Source organism: Varanus komodoensis, unplaced genomic scaffold (genome assembly GCF_004798865.1).
Source record: "Varanus komodoensis strain SLA01 unplaced genomic scaffold, ASM479886v1 scaffold13_1, whole genome shotgun sequence".
In the NCBI taxonomy this organism is placed as follows: Eukaryota; Metazoa; Chordata; class Lepidosauria; order Squamata; family Varanidae; genus Varanus; species Varanus komodoensis.
Window position 1 is genome coordinate 7760911 of NW_025335408.1, and position 8780 is coordinate 7769690.

Below are 8780 nucleotides of genomic sequence, written 5' to 3' on the forward strand. Positions count from 1 at the left end.
AGAGGAGGGCTAACCTCCAGTCATCAACTGACTCTACGGGGCGCCCTGAAGATGAGTCCTGCACCCACTGCTACCTTGGATCATGGTAATAGCGCAAACGGGAATTACCTTCCTGGAAGCGGCCATCACAAGAAGAAAGAGGAAGAGCATGTGATCGTCTGGTTTGCGCTCTTGGCATTCGCTGGGGCCTACAACTCCCGTCATACATTGCAAAACATCCCTGTTAACCCTTGACAGGGTCGGTCCCGAGAGCACTCTACGCCCAATCCCGATAGGTGGAATACGTGCATTTAGCTAGGAGGTCTGGTGAAGAACCAGGGATTGCTGCTTGCTTCGTGGCTTACATTGTCATCATCACTTGTATCATTTTAGAAGAGGATAAGCTGAGATGATTACATGACGGATGGGGTTAATTCTGACAGTCGCAGAGATTTAAATTAATTCATGACTATTTCTACATCGGTGTTGGCGCAGAAGCCACGCACTTTAAATTTAGGATTTTGTCCCAAGGCATTATCTGCATTCTTGATTCTAAACGTTGTAGCCACGCCGTGACATTACAAACTTTTTATTTTCTTTCCTATGCCTTTAACACCTAAGAGAAAAGTAAGGCGTTAAAGGCGTAGGAACCCTATCTAATTCATTTACAAATACACTATAGTCATAAACCTAGGAAAGTTTAAAAGGCCTACAACTCCCAGCATGCTTTAGCTAGGTGCATTCTGGGAGTTGTAGGCCTCTTCTTCTTCTTCGTAAAACCTTGCCTAGAATTGTACGTTGAGGCATCAAAATAACGCCAGGAAACTAAGTTAAAGTGCTGGCCTTAACTCTGGACCATGTAAGCAGTAAACATTTTTTACAGTCTCAGATATTGAGCTTATATTCAACTTATTTCCATAATATCCACCTAGTAGATAATGCATTTGAACTAGTTCTGTTTTCTTTAGCTCTGTGGTTTGGTATTTGTTGGTGACATGATCTTTTCATTATTTTTAACAAATATATTTTAATATTAATACACTGCCCCATTCCCATAGGCTCTGGGTGGTTTAAAAGAAATTAAACAGCACAAAACAATAAACATACCATTACCACTACTATCACAACAATAACTTAATGAAAGGGGCTAAGGTTGTTGGGAGAAAGTTCAAATTGTGCTTCTAAATGGAACAAGGTTTGATTGCAACCCACCTCTCTGTTTAATAAGAATCCAGAAGATTTTGTTCTTTCCATCATTTAAGTGCATTGTCAATAAATCTGGATCAGCAGGGTTTATACCTGATATTGCATGGCAGTGAATATTTTCAGAATGCTGGGCTTTATTCATGCAATCAAACATTCCTCTTACTTGGATTTCAAGAAAACTGTTAACCACAAGTAATCATCTCCCAAAATGGAGTTCAACTCCAAACTTATGCAAAGAGTTAGAAAGGTGTTATACAGAGCCTATGGCAAGCTCCCTTGGTGAAAACTTTATTTATTGATTAATTTATTAAATTTATAAACAGCTCTGTTAGGGCTCTCTAGGTGGTGTACATTTCCATTAAAACCAATAAATTAAATAGCTCCATAAAATACTACACTACAACAATATGAAAAAGGTATAGCAGGTTAAAACATCAGTTTAAAATTCACAAATATATAAAAAAACAATATAAATCAATTATTAGAACAGTCTGTGCCCAGTGCCAACATGCTAGTAACGAAGGTACCAGGTGGACTTCTTTGGGGAGCCTATTCCAGAGTTGAGGCACAAACACCAAAAGGGCCATCTTTCTATTTGCCATCCCACTCGCCTCTTTGGGAGATGGTTCTTTAAGAAGGGCCTCTGATTCAGATCCTGAGGATCAGGTAGGTACTTATAGGAGAAAGCAAGCTGTTTAGGGTTTTATATGTCAAAGCACTTTAAATTGGGTTTAAACCTCAACTGGTAGCCAGTGCAGATGGTATAAGATATATGGGTGCACAGACTAGCTTTTGTCAACAAACATGCAGTCCTGTTTTGAAACAGGTTAAGTTTTCAGACTGTCTTTGAAGGTAGTCCCTTGTAGAAAGTGTTACAATAGTCCAATGTTACCTGGATTGAGTTTCAATTTATTGGACCTCATCCTGTCCATTACCAAGCTCAGGCACTGGTTCAAAATGGATACCACTTCACCTGGATTTGATGTAAAGGAGAAGTAGAGCTGAATGTTGTCAATTTATTGCTGACATTTGAACCCAAACCTCTGGATGATCTTGCCCAGCAGTTTCATGTAGATGTTAAAAAGCACTGGGGATAGTATAGAGCCCTGTGGAATCCCATAAATGCCATGATACAGAGCAGCTATCCCCCACCACCACCTTCTGCACATGGTCAGCCAAGTAGGAGCGGGACCACTACAGACATTATTTCCATGTTGATAGATAGTGGCTGAATAGCGAGTTCATAACAATGGGGAATAGAAAAAAACCCTGTCAAGTAACACGGCAAAAGAAACATTGAGGGCAGGCCTGTCATTTGCTCAAACAGTTGCTCAGGGGTCTGAATTTAATACTCCTATTAAACAGTTTAATTTATTCATCTTACTAAGCTTCATGCAGTTTTGCATGGGATCATAAGACAACTCAGCATATATTTGTTCTTTTGGGGCGTAAAGCAAACTTGCAAATGTCTGTGATGATTAATATTATTTTGTCCCTTTCTCTTCAAACAGAACTGCAAGCGGTGTTTCTATGGCCTGATGACTCATGGAGATGTCTAGAGAGTCACATTAGGTTGAACTGCTTTGAATTATATAAATTAGGATGCCTGGAAAGAGGCGATCATGAAAGAACTTTCAGATAGGGTTGTGATGACCTGGTGCCTCCAGGCAACCCCGTCTGAGCTCACACAGTCTGGTGCAGCAGGGCTTACTTGTACCTGCTGCCACCACTGAAAGTAAAACAAACCCAGTCTCCATCCCCATGCATACTTGATCCCTTGGGAATGACTGACTAAGGATCCTACTGGGGTTCTCTGTCTTGAGCTTCTCTGCAGCCTGGTTGTATCCTTAGGGGAGCATATCATCCAATATTTGGCATGCAATCTAGTTGTTGCCACAGTGTAGTGAGAACAGTAAACATGGTGCAACTCTTGTGAGTCTCCCCACTTTTACCTTCAAAAAGCACAGTCTAGATTTTGGTAAAAACAGGATTAAAGATTCAGGATAAGTACAGAATTTGTTTGTTTGTTCGTTATTTGTTTTTCGGCGCCAGGCGAAGACCTTTTTATTTAAGCAGTATTTTAAATGTTAATATTATTGAATTTTATTTGGCCAGGGCGGCTTGTTTTATAGTGTATGTTTTATATTATATATTTGTATTTTATTGTATATATTTTAAAATGTTATTTTAATTTTTTGTTGTAAGCCGCCCCGAGGCTTCGGCGAATGGGGCGGCATAAAAATGTTTTAATAAATAAATAAAATAAAATAAATATGGTGGTCAGGTTCTGAACACACACTGGTGAGCAGTTTAAAGAGGCAGATCAGGTTCAGTGAACAATCAATCAGCAGTTCAAAGCAAAGAACAAAGGAGAATAGAATAGATAAAGGCTTGGAAGGGGCCTATATGGCTGTTGAGTTCAGCCCCTTGTTCCTCTTCCATCTAGCTGCAGGCCCGTGTCTTTCTACCTTAGCAAGGGTGACTTGGCATGCTAGCTCAATGTATGGCCATGTGGGCAGAAATACAGTCCAGCTAACACAACCCTGCTTCTAAGCTGCTTGCATAGTTCCTTGCAGAGCCACTGTGTCAATGGCAAAGTTCTCCTGGTGGCTGGGTTAAAAAAAATCCTGGGTGCCATACCAGAGAAACCTCGAGCAATCTCTCCTGGGCTAGCTTCAAGTTCCCTTAGTTCCTGCAAACTTGTTTCTGGCACCCAAGCTGGAAGAGAAAAGCCCCCTCCCCTTTCTCCACTGATCTCTCTCCTCTTTCCTAGGTGAAGATTTCAGAGAAATTGCTTGTCTTTTGTCTGCTGACTGTAGTGGCTCATTCCCTGCTCAGAGATGGGTGCTGGAAGATTCTTATTGTGTAGCCACCTGGAGAGTTTACTACTGAATAAATAATAAGTGGCTAAGGGGCAGCACTTGGCCCATAGATAACTGTAGCAAGGTCATCTGCATCAGAAAAGGGAGAATGCGGTCTCCTGTTTCTGGGTAAGAAGGAATCAGTATGGTCCGGTCAACAGGGCTACTCCAGGGGCAAGTGGAGTCTCTTTTAGCTGGCTGGAGTGGGCATATTGTCTGAGAATGTGCTGACAGTTCAAATACTCCCTGTTTATTGAACATCTAATATTCTGAAGACAGAATGACAAAGCTGTTTCAGAACTTTGTTTGATCTCTGTTTTGAGAAAACTAGTTTTGCAAGAAAGGCTAGTAGTTTCAAATCCGAGTGTTGCCATGCTGCACCATGTATTCCAGTCTGACTCCCAAGCTGACTCTCTCCAGATGTTTTGGACTATAATTCTCAATATTCCTGCCCACGAATTTAAAGTCCAGAACAGCTGGGGGGCAGCGGTTTGGGAAAGAGTGATGTACTCAAAGCAACTGGAAACAGTTATTTAGTTCAGACTGAACAAAATGGCCTAAAAGATGATCCATGCTTCAGCATTGTATGGAACCTGAAGGGGACCAAGAAGAGTCTACTACCTACTTATATGTAGGGAAAAAGTACATTGTGGGTGTATTTAATTTCTACACTGCCAATTAGCCCAAATAGCTCTCTGGGCAGTTTACAAAATGATATTTATTTTAAAGTATCAGGGAATCTCATCACCCAATGTTATTAGATGCAACCTAGATTTGTTAAACCTTTATTGGGCATCTGCAGCACTGTAGAGAGAGAACCCTTCTGCACAAACCCAGAAAGGTTGTCACCCCCCCCCACACCCCAGCCAGAACACAGGATTTTATTTGGATATAAACAGTCAGTTGGAAAGATACAAAAGCAGAAGTGAGTTCTGATACAGGGCAAGGATTTCTAGAAACAAACAAGTCAGTATCTTGTGCTATATCTGATGACTTTGCACATAGTAACTTCCCCTTGGCAACAGTTCAGTCATTGCTTTACAAATACTCCTTGCCCTTCCCATCTCTATGAGGCCTAATACATTTCAAGAGTGTTTGCGGAACATGTTTCTAAAATCCATTTTAGCCAGTCAGTCGCATACCACTGCCCCTTTTCTGCCCTACATATTTACAGGCAAACACCTTTATAGAATTAATGTCTTACATTCAACAGGTACTCCTGCACTGGTAAATACTACAGAGTAGTTGACTTCTGAAAGATCTTTTGATGCAACAGGCACCAACTGCTTCACTTTCCTTTTATTAATACTTCAAAAGAAGTACATGGAAGAAGGGGAATCTTTTGAACTCAAAAGCACCTGTGCTGTATCAAAGGACTACGTACTCCAGTATTCTGGGCTGGATCTGAGATTGGTCATCAACTAGCAAAACAGATGCTGCTAGCAGAATGGATTTCCCCTTCCATGTCTCGTGAGAGAGACCATTCAGAGCAGATCTGGCATGTGTGGGGGAGTTGCAGAAGGGACGGAAAGGATGCGAAGTTCCACTGTGCCAGCAGAAACCCCCTTTGTGAGATAATAACTGACCCACAGTTACCAATAGACTTCCTGGCTGAGTGTGGATTTGACCCTAATCTCCCCATCATCATCTGGCACTCAGCCACCAACCCAGCTGGCTCTTTTTCCTAGTATTGCTGCTTAAGGACACTTGCTCCAACAAGTGAATGGCCCACTGTTGTGCAAATGCAACCTTTGCTTCTTATTTGGGGGCTATTAAAGGAGGAGATGGTTAGATCCAAAGGTGGTCCAAGCTTTTAGAATTATGCCTTTTGAATTGCAGTAAGTGGGAATATAAGAGAAGAAAAAAGACTGCCACTCAGTAGTAATTGCCATGGCTAGCCCTAAATAGTGATTCTTCTTTACAGCAGCAATACTTCAACATCTTCTGGCTCATGTGGAAATGTCCAGTTAGGAATAAACTGCTGGTATTGTTAGATTTGGAAGGGGTGGATGGAAAAGGCACCTGGAATTTTCCCCTACAGTATCCTACACATATACTCCATTGTTGACTTCTTTGTTTTCTTTTCCTGTCTTGTAAAGCAAAATTTAACTTTGCATAAAATGTTACCAGGTATTGCCAGATGATTTTTCAGAACAAAAGTATGGTTATTTTTAGGTTTTATGTATTGTTGCAGATTTCATCTTTTATTACAGACTTAGAGACTTGTATTAGCCCTGGAATGGAAGCTCCCACTGAAGTTTGAGAACTTCTTCCTGGTTAGAGTATGACCCAATGTTGAGGGGAGAGCTTAAGTGGTGAGAGGCTGGTGTCACTGATATCAGCCTTGGGCCCTCTAAGCTTATAGATCTGGAGAATCTCAGTGGGAGAATAACTTGTAAACTACTACTAAATGATTTTTCTGGACATGGATTTTGGCCCTGGATCACCTTCAAGGCAGTAGGTTCTTGCTATAAGTTGGGGCAGAGCAGATGCAACTGCCCAGCCTGCACGACGAAGTTTCACTCCCATGTAAATAATACCATGATAATGCTTTGTGAACTCTGGAATTAAGTTCTGCTGAATGCCTTTATGAAATTTGGAGGGATCTAACCTACCCTTTAATGACTAGGTTCTGTTATAATAAATACTGAACAGTTACATTTTTACCATTTTAACAATGTCCTCCACCTCTTTAGGTTCCATAGGTATTATTTCTAGAATAGCTAAGGGAGACTTAGTTAGACAGACATGGACTTAGAAATATCTGTCCTACACTTACTTAGATGTATATGTTCTCAGATCAGCTTGTTTGACAAAGATGGTTATAGCTGGTCCTTTGATTTAGATAGAGAGGATGGGCATCAAAATGGTAAGGCAGTTCAGCGTAATCAAGTGTACAGTGATGCATGTTCGGGCAAAAAGCCCAACTTCACATATATGACAATGGGATCTGAGCTAGTGGTGGTTGGCCAAGGAAGAGCTCTTGAAGTTGTGATGGACAGCTTGGCGAAACTGTTGACACATATATGAAATAAGACAATTACTATATTAGACCTAATTAGTAAATGACTTGAAAATAAAACTGCTATTAACATACTGCCCTTTACATATCTATTGTGCCACCACACTTAGAATAGTGTGCACAGTCCTAGTCATGCAACTAAAAAAGAGTTGAAAGATGTTCAGAAAAGGGCAATTAAAATGGTCAAGAAGCTGAAGCAACTCCCGTAAGGAGAAAGGTTACAGCATCTGAGACTATTTAGCTTAGGAAAAAAGTGAATACGGGCACTTACTGAAGGTTTACAAAATAATGTGTGATGTTGAGAAAGTTAATAGGGAGATATTTTTTTACCATCTCTCATAATACTAGAACCTGGGATCATCCAGGGCGGCTTATTGTATATTGTATATTTGTAATTTATTTTAATGTATATATTTTAAAATGTTATTTAACTTATTTGTTGTAAGCCGCCCCGAGGCTTCGGCGAATGGGGCGGCATAAAAATGTTTTAATAAATAAAAAATAAAATAAATAAATCTGCGGGAGATTCAGGTCATGTGGAAGTACTTCACAGCGTGCATATCTGAACTATGGAATTTGCTGCTGACCAGCAGTTGAGCTTTTTAAAGACATCAGTTTGGATGGCTTAAAATGGGACTGAACAAATGCATGGAGAATAAAGCCATCAGATGGTGCTAGTCATGATGGCTGAATAGTACCTCAAGTGTCAGAGGCGGTATGACTGCATGTACCAGTTATTGGGCAAGATGAGCAGGATAGTACTGTTGCACTCATGTCTTCCAACAGGAAATTTTTTAGGTACTTGTGAACAGAATGCTGGATTGATGGACCATTAGGATGATGAAGCTTGGCTTTTTTTGTTCTTATCTCCTCACCAAATGTACTGTTTTGAACAGTTGCTAAAGCAGGTATTTCCCAGGCTACTGTAACATTCATAGCATATATTTTGCTTATTTAGACCTGCTGAGTTTTGCTCATTTTCATACAGCAATGTTTATTTCTGGTTGCAAGAATTCTAGTGTAAACTTTTAGACCCAGTACACGTATGCGTAACTTCTAGATATTTAATATCCTGTAGAAAGCTTTTCATGGTTGACTCAATCTGTCTTATAATGAGTGAGGTGGCACCTATAAATCACCCTCCAGCAACAGATTTAAAGGTGTCCCAGACTGTGCTGAGTTTCATACCAGGAGTTCTATTTTCTTTTATTAAAAAATTGGGGGAAGTTTTTGTAAAACTGCTCCTGCAATGAGTGAACGGTACAAGCTACTGTCAGGTAATGATATCATCCCTTGCCACATTTGTACTTTCTATGAATTCCCAAATTTTAAAGCATGCTGGTCAGTGATGCCATTCCTATAATGAGCCAGCCAGATATAGTTGTCCACATTTTGTAAGTTTTATTTTTTATCAATTAGTGTTATCAGTTGATTTTAAGATACAGTACTTCAGTTTTTCTGGTTTATAAATTACATTTTTAAAAGATATACTCACTGCAACACTTTATAACATCTCACAACAATGTATGTGTATTATAACACAACTGTGGATTGGAGACACCTCTGGTCATCCACTAGCAGAATAGAAGTCATTTGTGAAATGGATTTCTTCCCCCACTACAACCCACAACTCTCTGCACACCCCCAAGTTCAGTCCAAATTATATCATATAATACTTATTATGCCAGTTCTTCTTGTCAGGATGTTATAAA

At 40.1% G+C, this 8780-nt stretch overlaps 1 long non-coding RNA gene across 1 annotated transcript; it reads left to right on the forward strand.

Annotated features, from left to right (window-relative positions):
• The first annotated feature begins 800 nt into the window (after positions 1–800).
• On the forward strand, positions 801–7434 carry LOC123019930. Its single transcript, XR_006413989.1, has 3 exons — positions 801–838; positions 3959–4175; positions 5260–7434. It is a non-coding gene; the product is annotated as an uncharacterized LOC123019930 (long non-coding RNA).
• Positions 7435–8780: the final 1346 nt, after the last annotated feature.